Below are 16,608 nucleotides of genomic sequence, written 5' to 3'. Positions count from 1 at the left end.
GGTTCGGTGGATTGAGCCAAGGGAGTGGCAGGTGGAGGGATGACAAAGGCCTGACTCGTGTCAGTGGCAGCTGGGTGCCCACTAATGGACCCTGCGCAGCAACATCAGCTGTGGCAGGGTCATTGACCGCAACGGTCCTGGTTGGCAGACTCACAACCGGGGTGCTGTTGGGTGCATCTGCCCCTGCACTTGCCAACACCCGGCTGTTCGGGGCAGCAGATGAAATGACTGCCCCAGGGACACGTGTCTTAGTCTGAGCAGCCCGGCCTGCCCCTATGGTTTCCCCACTGGCCTGTTGGAGATCTACCAAGGGCTCTTCAAGTGCCAACGCAGCCTGCGCTGGCAGACCCTGAGCCTGGGTGGCGGTGTCCACAGCTGCACCTGCAGCTACCACTACCCTTGGGCCCGTGGCAGTCGATGGAACGGACTGCAGGGTCGAACAGGTGCCAGTGCCAGATGCAGGAGCTGCATCCCCGGAACCACAGGGGGTGGTGGCATGACTGCACCGACACATGGCACAACATTGTGCTCAAGTGCGCACCCCTGCCTCTTCCCCCTCTGTGGCCGCCCTGGACACCCTGGAGTTACCCTACTCCCTGGTCACCACGGCCACGTCCCCGACCATGCCCGCCATGAGGAGGACGCCCAGCTGAGGCGCCCCTCACCTTTGGTGGCCTCCCAACCATGGCACTGATGTAGAAGTGCTGGCACAGATGGAGTGGTGCCAATGGGAGGTGTACACCACAATTGACCTGGGTAATTGGGGTGAAGGGGGTGGGAAGCAAGATGTTAACAGCCCCCCTGCACCTGCAAGGCTGTATGTGACCCCGGTCATCTGGTGATGGGTCACGCAACGCTCAGGCACCCCAAAACTGCAGTAAAACCGTGCACGCAACCCTGCAGCCTACGTGCGTGTATTCAACCTACCGCAGTACGCGGTGGCACCCAGTAACACGAATAACGCGTACGCGTCAGACACGCAGGCTACTATGACATCGAAAATGGGTGCGATACACAGGGGCACCCGCAGTGGGAAAAAGAGCGTGTGCTACTCACCGTCTGACCAGCGCGATGCAGAAAAACACGCGTAGCCAATACCCCCGCCAAAAGAAGAGATACGTCCTTGATAGCTGTGAAGTTGTGATGGCGCGTGAAACAACAGGAAGCAGCAACACACGTCGGTCTCCACGAAAGGCACGTACAGCGAACTGCTGGGCCCGCTCACCTTTAACCCGTGCTGAGGGAAACGCACGCGCGCCTCACATCACTTACGCGCATGGGCCCTTTCCTCGTATTACACGCGGCCGTGCAGTTTTTCATGCGCGCTGAAATGCCCATGCACGCCTGTACGCGTCACGTCACAGGGGCGCTTGCGCTTGAGGGGCCTTCTGTCCAATGAAAATGCGTATGCGTGCAGACAGTTGCGATATGGCTGTGGTATGGCTCATATGTGTGAGTTGAAATGACATGTGTGTTGGGGATTGTGATGCCATGTCTGAGGTTTGCCAATGCCACTCATGTACAACTGTCATGTGTGTATGTGTCCATTGTACAGTGCCCTGATGCCTATGTTTTATTTCTCCCTGTCTGCAGCGTCAATTGATGAAGAGGGCGGAGAAGGTGCTGTGGAGCACAGCGGCGGGGATCCCACCGCCAGCCGGAGACGCAAGGCCCAGCTCCCCTCCCATGTTGTCATCTCGTCGGGGAGTGAGGAGTCTGGTGCCGCGTCCCAGGCCGCAGCTGCCGGGGGGAGGTCCAAGAGGCGGAGGTTGGAGTTGGACTCCTCGGCAGCAGAAGGGGCAGCTGGGACCCCACAGGGCCCAACAGGGGAAGATGGCACAGAGTCATCCAGGTTGGTGGGGGGTTTGGTGGAGGAGGAGACCGTGCAAGCAACAGAGACAGGGTCTGGAGGTGGGGATCCCACTGGTGCTAGTGGTGCACTGCAGCACCAGGGACAGGAGGCAGCACAGGCCACCGCGGAGGTGCCTGTGTGCAATCCTGTCCCTGATCCTGTCCCTGCATCATCTTGCACCAGCAGGGATGCCTACGTCCAGACCCGTTTTCAGGGAGGGGATGAGCTCACGTCAACTGGCCTTCCTCTGCCTGCGGACGTGGCTATCCGGGTCCGGGTTGAGCCTGTTCTGTGTGGTGTGGCGTTGCGTCAACGGGCCATGCGAGGTGACCTGCAGTCTTTTCATGAGGAGACTGCACGTCATCTCGAATGGCTCGTTGACCAAGTCAGCCTGCTGGGGCAGGTCACCCAGGCCGGATTCCTCCGTATGATGGGGCTTGCTACGACCCCCTCATCAACTGAACCCCCTACTCGCCAGTCGTCCTCCGTGCCATCTTCCCACCCATCAGTCACCTGGGTGCCCTGTGGAGCTGCCTCTGACGGTGCGGCCAGGCTGGTGGAGGAGGCATCCCTGCCACAGTCGGGAGTCGGACGTCCAGCAGGGGTGGCCACATCAACGACTGCACCCCAGCCGGTGGAGGATGTGCAGGCAGCAGGAGGCAGTGCACGGGCAGAGGCACAGCAGCAGCAGCAACATGGTGGGAGGCATTAAGGCTCGGGGCCTTCAACATCGGAGGGGCAGGCATCGGCCGGAGGGCAGGAGGACCCAGGACAGAGAGTGTCTTCCGTGTGGCAGCGGTTGGGCCACGCCATAGATGTGGAGCGGCAGCGGGCGGAAGAGGCACGGCTCACAATGGTCAGGGCGGAGAACTCCATGCGGAGGGCCCTGGGGCGGTCCGAGTGCCTTGAGGCAATCCGCAGGGGTTTGGAGGTGGACACGTCGAAGGCCCTGCGGACCCTCGGGGCCATGGAGGAGGACCGCCTCCGGGACATTGAGCAGGAGTTCGATGATGCCCTGGCCCGGGACATCTAAAAGTGAGCCGTCAAACTAGCCCGCTGCCCTTGTACATAGTGTACATAGTTATGTAGGAAGTGTTAGGTTTCATTTTTTTTGGATTTATTTTGGACCTTTTGGACATTGGCCACATTTTTGTATATAGTTTATTTTCTTAGTTAGTGTAGTTAGATAGGTTTCTTTTCTTTTGTTGGGATAATGGACCCTGGCTTGTTTGTATGTACATAGTTCACTGTTGGATTGTATTTTTCTTTCACATTTTAACCATGGAGCAATGGCTTTCTTTTTTATTTCCCATTGGATTTTGTTTTGTGGACAGTGACTTTGGACACCATTACTTTGGATTTTGATTTTTGGTTTTGCTTTTTTTCACGGACATGCTTCTTTTCATTTTTGTACATTCACATTTATGTTTCTTTATTTTTGATTCTATTTATGTTTCCTTTAATACATATTTTTTTATCAAACTTCAATGTGCAGTATCATCTCATCGGTTTCATGCATATCATGATATGGGTTTTGAGATTCACTGACACCCATTGGGGGTATGTGAGGAAAATGTGTTTATTTCGGAACTTGCAAATGGTGTTCTGTCATGTAATTGCCAATTATGAGGGGGTGGATGCAATACTCGGGTGGGTGTTTTACATTTGGAGGCTGACCATAGGGACCAGGGATCTAGATTGTGATGACATGTTGGCTGGGGAACATGAGTAGGACATGGGTGGGGGCCTGGTGGTGGGTGCCCCTGCACTGCTGAGGGGTGGGGGGTGGGAGACATGGGTGGGGGCCTGTTGGAGGGTGCCCCTGCACTGCTGTGGGGTTGGGGGGTGTGAGACATGGGTGGGGGCCTGGTGGAGGGTGCCCCTGCACTGCTGGGGGGTGGGGGGGTGGGGAACATGAGTTGGACATGGGTGGGTCCTGATGGTGGGTGCCCCTGCACTGCTGGGGGTGGGGGGGTGGGAGACATGGGTGGGGGCCTGGTGGAGGGTGCCCCTGCACTGCTGAGGGGTGGGGGGTGGGGAACATGAGTTGGACATGGGTGGGGGCCTGGTGGTGTGTGCCCCTGCACTGCTGGGGGATGGGGGGTGGGAGACATGGGTGGGGGCCTGGTGGAGGGTGCCCCTGCACTGCTGGGCGGTGGGGGGTGGGAGACATGTGTGGGGCCTGGTGGAGGGTGCCCCTGCACTGCTGGGGGGTGGGGGGGTGGGGAACATGAGTTGGACATGGGTGGGGGCCTGGTGGTGGGTGCCCCTGCACTGCTGGGGGTTGGGGGGTGGGAGACATGGGTGGGGGCCTGGTGGAGGGTGCCCCTGCACTGCTGGGGGGCTGGGGGGGTGGGGAACATGAGTTGGACATGGGTGGGGGCCTGCTGGCAGGTGCCCCATAGTGCTGGGGGGTGGGGGGGTGGGGAACATGAGTTGGACATGGGTGGGGGCCTGCTGGCAGGTGCCCCACAGTGCTGGGGGGTGGGGGTGGTGGGGAACATGAGTTGGACATGGGTGGGGGCCTGTTGGCAGGTGCCCCACAGTGCTGGGGGGTGGGAGTGGTGGGGAACATGAGTTGGACATGGGTGGGGGCCTGGTGGTGGGTGGCCCTGCCCTGCTGGGGGGTGGGGGGTGGGAGACATGGGTGGGGGCCTGGTGGAGGGTGCCCCTGCACTGCTGGGGGTTGGGGGGTGGGAGACATGGGTGGGGGCCTGGTGGAGGGTGCCCCTGCACTGCTGGGGGGTGGGGGGGTGGGAGACATGGGTAGGGGCCTGGTGGAGGGTGCCCCTGCACTGCTGGGGGGCGGGGGGTGGGGAACATGAGATGTACATGGGAGGGGGCCTGCTGGCAGGTGCCCCACAGTGCTGGGGGGTGGGGGTGGTGGGGAACATGAGTTGGACATGGTTGGGGGCCTGGTGGTGGGTGCCCCTGCACTGCTGTGGGGTGGGGGGTGGGAGACATGGATGGGGGCCTGGTGGAGGATGCCCCTGCACTGCTGGGGGGTGGGGAGGGTGGCAGACATGGGTGGGGGCCTGCTGGCAAGTGCCCCACAGTGCTGGGGGGTGGGGGGGTGGGAGACATGGGTTGGGGCCTGCTGGCAGGTGCCCCTGCACTACTGGGGGGTGGGGGGGTGGGGAACATGAGTTGGACATGGGTGGGGGCCTGCTGGCAGGTGCCCCACAGTGCTGGGGGTGGGGGAGGTGGGGAACATGAGTTGGACATGAGTGGGTGCCTGGTGGTGGGTGCCCCTGCACTGCTGGGGGGTGGGGGGGTGGGAGACATGGGTGGGGGCCTGGTGGAGGGTGCCCCTGCACTGCTGGGGGGTGGGGGTGGGAGACATGGGTGGGGGCCTGGTGGAGGGTGCCCCTGAACTGCTGGGGGGTGGGGGGGTGAGACATGGGTGGGGGCCTGCTGGCAGGTGCCCCACAGTGCTGGGGGGTGGGGGGTTGGGAGACATGGGTGGGGGCCTGGTGGAGGGTGCCCCTGCACTGCTGGGGGGTGGGGGGGTGGGAGACATGGGTGGGGGCCTGGTGGAGGGTGCCCCTGCACTGCTGGGGGGTCGGGGGTGGGGAACATGAGTTGGACATGGGTGGGGGCCTGCTGGCAGGTGCCCCACGGTGCTGGGGGGTGGGGGTGGTGGGGAACATGAGTTGGACATGGGTGGGGGCCTGCTGGCAGGTGCCCCACAGTGCTGGGGGGTGGGGGGTGGGAGACATGGGTGGGGGCCTGCTGGCAGGTGCCTCACAGTGCTGGGGGTGAGGGGGGTGGGAGACATGGGTGGGGGCCTGGTAGAGGGTGTCCCTGCACTGCTGGGGGGTGGGGGGGTGGGGAACATGGGTTGGACATGGGTGGGGGTCTGCTGGCACGTGCCCCACAGTGCTGGGGGGTGGGGGTGGTGGGGAACATGAGTTGGACATGGGTGGGGCCCTGCTGGCAGGTGTCCCACAGTGCTGGGGGTGGGGGTGGTGGGGAACATGAGTTGGACATGGGTGGGGGCCTGCTGGCAGGTGCCCCACAATGCTGGGGGGTGGGGGTGGTGGGGAACATGAGTTGGACATGGGTGGGGGCCTGGTGGTGGGTGCCCCTGCACTGCTGGGGGGTGGGGGGTGGGAGACATGGGTGGGGGCCTGGTGGAGGGTGCCCCTGCACTGCTGGGTGGTGGGGGGGTTGTTTGACATGGGTGGGGGCCTGGTGGTGGGTGCCCCTGCACTGCTGAGGGGTGGGGGGGTTGTTTGACATGGGTGGGGGCCTGGTGGTGGGTGCCCCTGCACTGCTGGGGGGTGGGGGGGTGGGAGACATGGGTGGGGGCCTGGTAGAGGGTGCCCCTGCACTGCTGGGGGTTGGGGGGGTGGGAGACATGGGTGGGGGCCTGGTGGAGGGTGCCCCTGCACTGCTGGGGGGTGGGGGGTTGTCTGACATGGTGGGGGCCTGGTGGTGGGTGCCCCTGCACTGCTGGGGGGTGGGGGGGTGGTAGACATGGGTGGGGCCTGGTAGAGGGTGCCTCTGCACTGCTGGGGGTTGGGGGGTGGGAGACATGGGTGGGGGCCTGGTGGAGGGTGCCCCTGCACTGCTGGGGGGTGGGGGGGGGTGGGGAACATGAGTTGGAAATGGGTGGGGGCCTGCTGGCAGGTGCCCCACAGTGCTGGGGGGTGGGGGGGTGGGAGACATGGGTGGGGGCCTGCTGGCAGGTGCCCCACAGTGCTGGGGGGTAGGGGTCGTGGGAGACATGGATGGGGGCCTGGTGGAGGGTGCCCCTGCACTGCTGGGGGGTGGGGGGGTGGGGAACATGAGTTGGAAATGGGTGGGGGCCTGCTGGCAGGTGCCCCACAGTGCTGGGGGGTGGGGGGGTGGGAGACATGGGTGGGGGCCTGCTGGCAGGTGCCCCACAGTGCTGGGGGGTGGGGGTGGTGGGGAACATGAGTTGGACATGGGTGGGGGCCTGCTGGCAGGTTCCCCACAGTGCTGGGGGGTGGGGGTGGTGGGGAACATGAGTTGGACATGGGTGGGGGCCTGCTGGCAGGTGCCCCACAGTGCTGGGGGGTGGGGGGGTATGAGACATGGGTTGGGGCCTTGTGGAGGGTGCCCCTGGTGGCTGGGGGTGCAGGGGGACATGCGTTGGTGGGCAGTAGTGCAAGTTGACATGTGGGTTGGCTGGGGGGCATGGCCATGGTGGATGGGGTGCCTGCAGGACATGTGCATGGTAGGCCCCAGCGGTGTGAGCCACCTGCAGGGGCCGTGGAGGGTGTAGAGGGAATACCTGGGAGGACCCACACGTGCAATTCACGTGTGGTGCTCCCCGCGCACCCCTGTAATACACGTACCCTGATGGAATCGCGTGTGGAACTTCCCGCGCACCCCTGGAATACACGTACCCTGATGATGTTGCGTGTGATACTTCCCCCGCACCCAGAAGTACACGTACCCTGATGAGATCGCGTGTGGAACTTCCCTCGCACCCCTGATATACACGTACCCTGCTGATGTCGCGTGTGAAACTTCCCCCGCACCCCGAAATACACGTACCCTGCTGAAATCGCGTGTGGAACTTCCCGCGCACCCCTGAAATACACGTACCCTGCTGGAATCGCGTGTGGAACTTCCCGCGCACCCCTGAAATACGCGTACCCTGCTTGCACGGGGCCAATCGCATATGGAACTTCCCGCGTACCCCTGAAATACACGTACCCTGCTGAAATCGCGTGTGGAACTTCCCGCGCACCCCTGAAATACGCGTACCCTGCTGAAATCGTGTGTGGAACTTCCCGCGCACCCCTGAAATACACATACCCTGCTGGAATCGCATGTGGAACTTCCCACGCACCCCTGAAATACGCGTACCCTGCTCGCACGGGGCCAATCGCGTGTGGAACTTCCCGCGCACCCCTGAAATACACGTACCCTGCTGGAATCTCGTGTGGAACTTCCCGCGCACCCCTGAAATACGCGTACCCTGCTCGCACGGGGCCAATCGCATGTGGAACTTCCCGCGCACCCCTGAAATACACGTACCCTGCTGATGTTGCGTGTGAAACTTCACCCGCACCCTGAAATACACGTACCCTGCTGAAATCGCATGTGGAACTTCCTGCGCACCCCTGAAATACGCGTACCCTGCTGAAATCACGTGTGTAACTTCCCGCGCACCCCTGAAATACACGTACCCTGCTGGAATCGCGTGTGGAACTTCCTGCGCACCCCTGAAATACGCGTACCCTGCTCGCACGGGGCCAACCGCGTGTGGAACTTCCCGCGCACCCCTGAAATACACGTACCTTGCTGAAATTGCGTGTGGAACTTCCCGCGTACCCCTGAAATACACGTACCTTGCTCGCACTGGGCCAATCGCGTGTGGAACTTCCCGCGCACCCCTGAAATACACATACCCTGCTGAAATCGCATGTGAAACTTCCCGCGCACCCCTGAAATACACGTACCCTACTCGCACGGGCCAATTGCGTGAGGTACTTCCCGCGCACCACAGTGATACACATAGCCCGCTTGCCATGCTGGTACAGGGTTAGCGCAGCCCTTTGCACTGGATTGGGGATTTTGATGGCTTTTCCCTGCGCGAGAGGCGTTCTTGGGGGCGTAACTGGCGCTGCTGCAGGGTCCCTGCGCCACTTTGCGCCACGGCTGGTTTTGGTGGCTGGAATCCATGAATACGCTGTGCGCGGAAATGGATTTTAGCGCACACAGCTGGCGCAGGGATTCGCACGCGCACACTGTGCGCCAGCCGCGTGCGCCACTTGTGCGCTGCATTCTATGAATTACCCCCAATATCTGTCCGTAATGTTCTCATGCAAGTTGAACCTGTTCTAAGAACACTCGTAGTGTCCTGAAATGTTCGTAAATAAATGAAAATGGAGGTGTCCTTAAGAACACTATGCCTGTTCGTAGTGTTCGCTAGCAAGTTGAAACTGTTCTAAGAACACTCGTGGTGTACTGAATTGTTCGTAAATAAACGAAAATGGAGGTTTGCTGGGGACACTATGTCTGTCCGTATTGTTCGCAAGTAAGTTAAACTGTGCTAAGAACAAACGGCTGTCCGTAACTGTTTGTTTTACGTGTGACACACTTTTAATTAGTTAAGGACCCGAAAACTGTCCGTAGAACATCAACGCGCAAAAGCAAAAGCAATGTCCGTACATTGGGTGTCCTGCAGACGGCCGCTTCCTTAGCGAACATGCTCACGAAGCAATCATGTGAGCGTGCCCACGCTGATCGCGTGTTCTGAATGCGGACACTGTTTGTGTCCCTGAACAGTTTAAAAGTACATTTCCAAGTAATCCACAATATTTCACATTAAAAACTCACCATACCACAAATCCCACATACTAATCCTAAATTTCCACATAGTTTTTGTGACTTTTTGAACCTTTTTTGGTGTTTGATCTGTCTTGCAGACGGCGCGCATGTCCGCGAACCGCGTACAAGCACCCCTATAAAAGACCACGCACTAGAGCTCATTCTCATTGTGTTTCTGGGTATTCCACAGAGCACACTGCATTTTGCTGCTTACTTTGCAGATTTTGAGATTTCCATCTCCAAGCTGATGACAGCCATGGCTCCACTATTGCCACCTGGGGCTACATCTGCCTCAGCACCACCCCGACCCCCTCCACCACAACCATCTCCCCAAGGGCCTGAAGAGGGGAACAGGAGTGAGGATACAGAGGAGGAAGAAGAGGACAACGAGAATGAGGTAGAGGAAATCCCTACTACCCGCCCTTTGCGTGATTCTTGGGTGTGGCGGTTGTTTACCGTTCATGGGAATGGTCCTAAGGCTCGTGCGAACCGTGTCACCTGCAATGAGTCCAAAATGGTACTCAGTCGCGGGAGGCATGGTTCGTACAGCTTTGGGACCACTACCATGAAGCGACTCCTCAACTCATTCCACACTGGGGCCATTCACCAGGTTGTACCTTGCGAAGAGCGTAGTAGGTTGATTGCCTCTACTTCATCCTCCGTTTCTGATCCTGTCACGACAAGGAACACCTCTGTGGGACAGCGTCTTCCTCAATCTGCCTCACAGGCCATACAGAATTCTGATGACCCTTACCTTTCGAGGGTCATGGTTGTATGTATGTACTGTGACACAGTGCTCTGCAGGGGGGAGCGACTTCGGAGTGCTTTTGAGACTATCGTCTCACAGCACGGGAAGACTTGCTCACTACCCAAATAAAACCCACTCTACATCTTCCTCTCTCAGCTCGCCCTTTCTTATCCCTGTGGTTGGTGTCCCCCCCTTTACCCTCCTTTCCCCTCCTCTCCTAGTGTGTCATGTATAAAAAACCAAAAAAAATACAAAATAACAAAAATCAAAAAAAATAAGGCTCTTTTCAGAGCCGCCTTTCACAGTTAAAAAATAGAAGTGAAGATAAATAAAGCAGGGCCCCTTGTATTTCTTGAAAGTCCGCGGACAGTTTGAAAACATACAAAAAAATGGGGGTACTACCCTATTGTAACCATTGCATTTTTCTCTGGGAGGAAGTGGTGGCTCTGAAAAGAGCCTTTGGGAGGTGTTTGTATGTCAACACCTACTTCAAAATGGATGCTGTATTTCTAAAAAAGGTTGCAATGCATTGTGTACATTTGTCAGAAAAATCTGATTTCTACTTGCAGCTTCATCCATATCCATATGCATGAACATAAACTACAGGTATGCATATTTTCTATACAGTACATGAACACATTTTCTAACCGACTTTTACCTTGTATAATTTGTAAAATTAATCTACGATCATTTTTTCATTGTCCTAAAATGAACTGTGACTTTCAAACCTTTATACCGTTTAATTTCTTCATACACACACACCCACGCAAATAAGGTTAAACTAACATTTTTTAAATAAAATATATAGACTACATATAATCAAACAAAATTACATGCAGACTCTATGATCAAATCTCAAATAATAATAATTGTACAAACACATAATTGGTTTTAATTTTTTTAATTTACATAAATACTCACATTTATATAGGACAAGCAGGCTATGACATTGACTCACTATTACGTGGAAAAGCAGGCTACGACATTGACTCACTATTACGTGGAAAAGCTTAGTTACAGGAATAGTGGTATACAGTGGTACATTATGAATTTCACAAGCCATAGTAAAGATATTTTCTTTCCTACAGTTAGTCATAAGATAGTTTTAATGGTTTTGAGGAAGGCGCTGAGCATTTCAATTTAAAAAATCCATGTCTAAATTAAAAACAGTGCTATATACAAACCAAATTACTAATTTCTTTCTTTTACAATTGCAGTGAAGACCATTCTCCGGAAAAGAAGCAGCCAAATTTGATGTACAAAGAAGAACTAAGAAGCAAACTGCTCATTTTAGAAAAACAGTAAGAAGAATGTTACCATAATATTTGAATTATTACTCAAACACACTGTAAGGTTAATTCATGCTATTTCTGTGCCTAAACATAGAGATTCTGCACCAACCCTGTCTTAAACAGTGATTTACAGGCAGAATGGCCCACAAATTCCTATTTTTCGACACACAAATTACCCAACTCAGCCGCTAGAATTTAGATGTTGTAGAACAAACAACTGTTTTAATTGTATAGCTTTAGATATAGTATTTATACTTCTCCACACCACTGGCTTACTTTTTTCTGTCATCCGAACCCCAGTTTAGTAACACATTAATTCAAACATACCCATCCCTAGTAGTTGTACTTCCCAATGCACAATCACACACCATTACATACATCTTTATCATCTTACTCAAACACTCATGCACACAACACACATGCATTGCAGAACACCCCAACCCATGCCTTCTGTATTTTTTTCAACAGACTCTAAAGAATGCCTACCAAAAAGCAACTCCGTAGAAAGGAACGCAGAAGTAGAGCAAATGAAAAGAAAAGTCTCCAAAATAGAAATCCATCTATAGCAGAATTTGTAAAAAAAAGTTGAAACACAACAGCTAATATAGTCATGTAGTGAAACAGACGAAGTTTCTAGTACAAAAACTTTGCCTTCTCTATCAAAAAGTAAAACAACCCAAAAAACAATTAACAGAAAATCAACTATTACTACAAATATAACTTCTTCTATAAATCTTGATATAGTACAAAGTAAGCATACCAAGAAAAGTATTTTAGCCAAAATGTTTCATGACAAAGTCCTTCAAAATCTTATAAAAACAGGAGAGAAACCAGGTTCAACACTTCAAACCTATCGTAGGAAAGTAATCTTAGAAGCGTTGATAGACAGTGCAATTCTTCTCAAAAGAAAGTTATTTATTTTAGTGTTAAACAGAATGAAACCACTAACAAAACTAACAACTAATTTACAAAAAAGACTTCTCAATAAATGAAATGTCAACAGAAATAACTTCTTAAATATCTGTGTAGGTGAATGGAGTCACACTACAAGCACAGAACCATACTTTAATGAAGAAGCGTACAAACAAAAGCAAACAAATACAATTGCCATACATAGCAGTGGTCGAGGTTATGAAAAAGTTAATAATACCATAATGGAACAAGAAGTACTCCTTACAAAAATATGCCCTGAAAACATAGATTTACCCCTCCATTTAACTGAATCAGAACATCTAGTGTACAAATGGCCATGCACGTCATTGTGTAACATTCCCAAAAACATGTTCAAGTCTTTACGGCAATTCCTCATTCAAAATGTGAAAAGCAAAGACAACATAAAAATTAAACTACTGCAAAATATAGATGCATGTCCAGTACGCAAGTACACAGGACTACAAGGACATTCATTGGCCTGCATTACAGGACCTACTTGCAAAACAACCTTCCATGATATCAAAAGGATATCAACACATCATGCAATTATAATAAATCTAGTTTATAAACTGTACTATGCTAAAAGTCCTGCTTTAGCACTAGCCAATTTAAATAACATTCTTCTACATGGTACAGCAAAAGACCTACTAGAAGAAATCGACTATATCCAGACAAAATATTTTGGAAGGGAAACCCACTTACAAGATGAATTAGCTGTAAACCAACTTCGTAACAATTCTGCACATGGCAACCTTTCACTACACACATACAAAAAAGAAATACTAAAATTAGAAAGTACTTCAGCTGAAGTACCAAACCACACGTGTGTATGTTGCCGCAGAACTTTTTATAAAAGTAACACAAAAACTGTAGAGCTATCATACAAAATAGAAGACAATGAAGATTCTAAATGGTTTGAATTAGCTCTCTACCTTATAGCAGAAACAAATACGAAATAACTGACCCCATAATACTTTGCAGTTACTGCACTACAAAACTTGACAACAACCAAACTTCTTCACGTGCTGTCACAAATAACTTGGAATTATATCCACTACCAAAACCCCTTCAACAACTTAATTTATATGAGAGCATCATAATCCAAACAGTGCACCCATTTCAAGCAATAATAGGCCTTCAACCAAAAACTGCAAAATTACCTCCCTCTGAATTAGTGAAAGGCATTCGTGGAAAAGTAGTGTTTTACCATTAGATCTAAAAGAAAATGTGCACACTCTAGAAGTGCAACGTCCAATGCAACAATCTTTAATTATCTTGGTAAATGGAGTACCTACAAAAAACAAAAAAATTGGCAACAACTGGTAGATTTACATAAAGTTAGAGAAGCCCTGCAATATCTTAAAGAGAATAATGAATATTGCAAAGAAATTAATATTGAATAAAACTTGAAAGATACAACTGAAATAATTCAAGAGACACAAGAAGCTGGTCAATTTGAGCTCCTAGATCCTGCTACAATATCAAACACTTTAGACCATTATACAATTCATCCATTGTACTCTAATGACAGATGCACTGGAAACGTACCAAATGCGTCAAACAAAAGGATCACCAATCAGCATATGGGAAAAAAGTATAAAAGCACATGCTTTTCCTCTACTCTTTCCTACTGGCAAAGGAGGAAGATACGATGATAAACCTATTCAAATAGCATCAGAATATCACTCATTACGAATGTATTCTGAAGATCCCAGATTTCGACAAAATGTGGAATACATATTCCACCTACTCTTTGAAAGTGAACTAGCAACTTTATGTTACGGAGTTGCACACACATTAAAATCAGGATCCCACTTTCAAAATATGACAGCTACACAATTATTACAAAAAGTTCAACAAAAAGATGAGGTTTTACAAGCAAATCTTACAAATCTATTAGCAAATATGCGTGGTACTAAAGAGTACTGGTTTCGACGTCATGGAGATGTACGTTGTATGATCAGAAACCTTGGCCCACCCACTTGGTTTGTTACATTAAGTTGTGCAGAATATCCATGGGAAGATTTACATGCTTTCTACGCATATCAAACGAAAACAAAACAAACATAGATATACTAACACCTGGAGAACTTTGTTCTCAGGATCCTGTTAATGTTTCAAGATATCTTCACCATCACTTCATTGCTATTCTACATTTTATTTGTAATAAAACTGTTCCTCCCCTTGGAGAAGTGCAACACTTCTTTTGGAGAAAAGAATACCAAGCCAGATGAGCACCACATGTCCACATGCTTTTATGGATTAAAGATGCTCCTAAATTTGGTCAAGACAGTGATGCCATTGTTTTACAGTTTATTGAAAAATATGTCACTTGTGAAATTCCATCAGAATCCACAAATAGTGATCTTCATTCAAAAATGTTACAATTCCAAAGACACAAATGTGGCAAATACTGTCGTCACAAATACAAAAACAAAAGGAAATACTACACCAAATGCTGATTTAGTTTCCCTAGACCAGTTACAAATACAGGTCAAGTGAACAACCTCATGTCTTCAGTTAGACATAGTGTTAAAGGTAAGTCACCTAAAAATACATATTGCATAAAAAGAAAAGAAGAAGAAAAATATATCAATGATTACAATGCAATCATTGCCCACTTATGGAATGCAAACATAGATGTGCAGTACATTGCAGACAATTCTACTGCAGTTGCACGATATGTCACAGCATACTTAACCAAATCAGAAAAGACAGAGCTCCAAGACCTCTGGAATGACCTGTCATCAGATAAAACAGTGTCTCAGAAATGATACAGCTTGGGCATAAACATGCTGTCCCATAGAGAATGTGGATCCTATGAAGCAGCTTATCGATTAACTGGTACTGCATTGTATGGTAAATATGAAAATATAGTATGGCTAAGTCTTGGTCCAGCTAAATCTAGAAAAAGACTTATAAAATCATACGAAGATATAGAAACAATAGCCAAACATGATCCCAACAGCCAAGACATTTTAAAAAACAATTTATTGGACACATACTACCCAAACAGGAGTGCCACTTTGGAAACCATGTGTCAATACCACATAGCCCAAAACTACACATACAAAAATAATATAAAACCTGATGAACAAAACCGTAAATACAAAGTGACAAACTTTGAAGGCAGCTTAGTAAAACTCACCAAACCAAATTTAATTAATCATATCAAATTGTCATTAAAGACTCCTCAACATAAAGAAGTATATTACATGTTCCTGTTACAACTCTTTAAACCATGGAGAAAAGAAGAAGAAATACTAGATAACTATGACTCATATGAAGACTCTTTCAAAGCAAATGAAAGCAGTATAACTGATGTAAATTTTGCACAGTACAATACAATGTTGCACAATGAACAGCAACTCGAAGAAGAACTCCAGGCCCAACTAGATAAGGACACTCCTGATAGTAGTCAACCTTCTGTCACAGGAAGCCAAGAACCACTGGGAGACCCACTAATAACAAATGAGGCAGAATTAGCTATGATAGAAGTAGAAAACACCATGTGTCAGTATGAAGATAAAGAAGACTTAACTATACTACAATCAAAGCTAAACAATGAGCAACGTAGCATTTTTCAAGAAGTAACAAAAGAAATTGCACATGGTGTACAACATGAAAACAAAGAATGCACCTGTCAAAATTACAAACCTATACTATTGTATGTCAGTGGTGAAGCTGGTTCTGGCAAAACATTCCTAATCAAAATCATCAGTAAGTTCCTTCAACAATTGACAAATAACAAACTGTCAGCTGTTGTCACTGCCCCCACAGGTTTAGCTGCCTACAACATAGGTGGTGTCACTTTACACCGATTACTACTCCTGCCAGTAGAACACCAAAAAGTATTAGATTATTACAAACTTTCTGCAGAAGCTGCAATGGAACTACGCAGAGTATTGAAATAAATGAAAATGCTACTAATAGATGATGTGAGCATGGTGTCCAACCTAATGTTGGCTTTGATTCACCTCAGATTTCAAGAAGTACTCAAAACAAACGATGAAGAGCTCTTTGCAGGAAAACACATTATTGTTTTCGGAGATCTTGTTCAATTGACACCAGTATAAGGTGAGCCTATTTTTAAAACATTAGGACACAAACTCTGCAGTACAACTGTTGGCAGCATTGGAAATGTCAACCTTCGGCAACATTTACAATGCAGAGAATTAACAGAAAACATGTGCCAATCTGCAGATCTCACTTATGCCAACATCTTAAAAAGTGTCAGAGTTGGTATACTTTCTAAAGCAGCAGAAGCAATATTGAAAACCCGGCACATTCATGCACTTTATGGTGATAATGCATGTGCTACAGATGTTATGGAACAATTAGCCCACAAAAATGTCAATTGTATGGCCTTAATGCCAACTCTTGCAAGCTGTTTCAATTTCAATGAAATAATGTTAAGTAAAGAAATGCAACCAATAATGGAAATTAGCGCCACAGACAAACTAGATGTACATGGA

The sequence above is a fragment of the Ambystoma mexicanum genome, chromosome 7q (genome assembly GCF_040938575.1).
Source record: "Ambystoma mexicanum isolate Mex_15411 chromosome 7q, UKY_AmexF1_1, whole genome shotgun sequence".
In the NCBI taxonomy this organism is placed as follows: Eukaryota; Metazoa; Chordata; class Amphibia; order Caudata; family Ambystomatidae; genus Ambystoma; species Ambystoma mexicanum.
The sequence above is the reverse complement of the archived record's forward strand: the minus strand, read 5'-3'. Positions refer to the sequence as shown.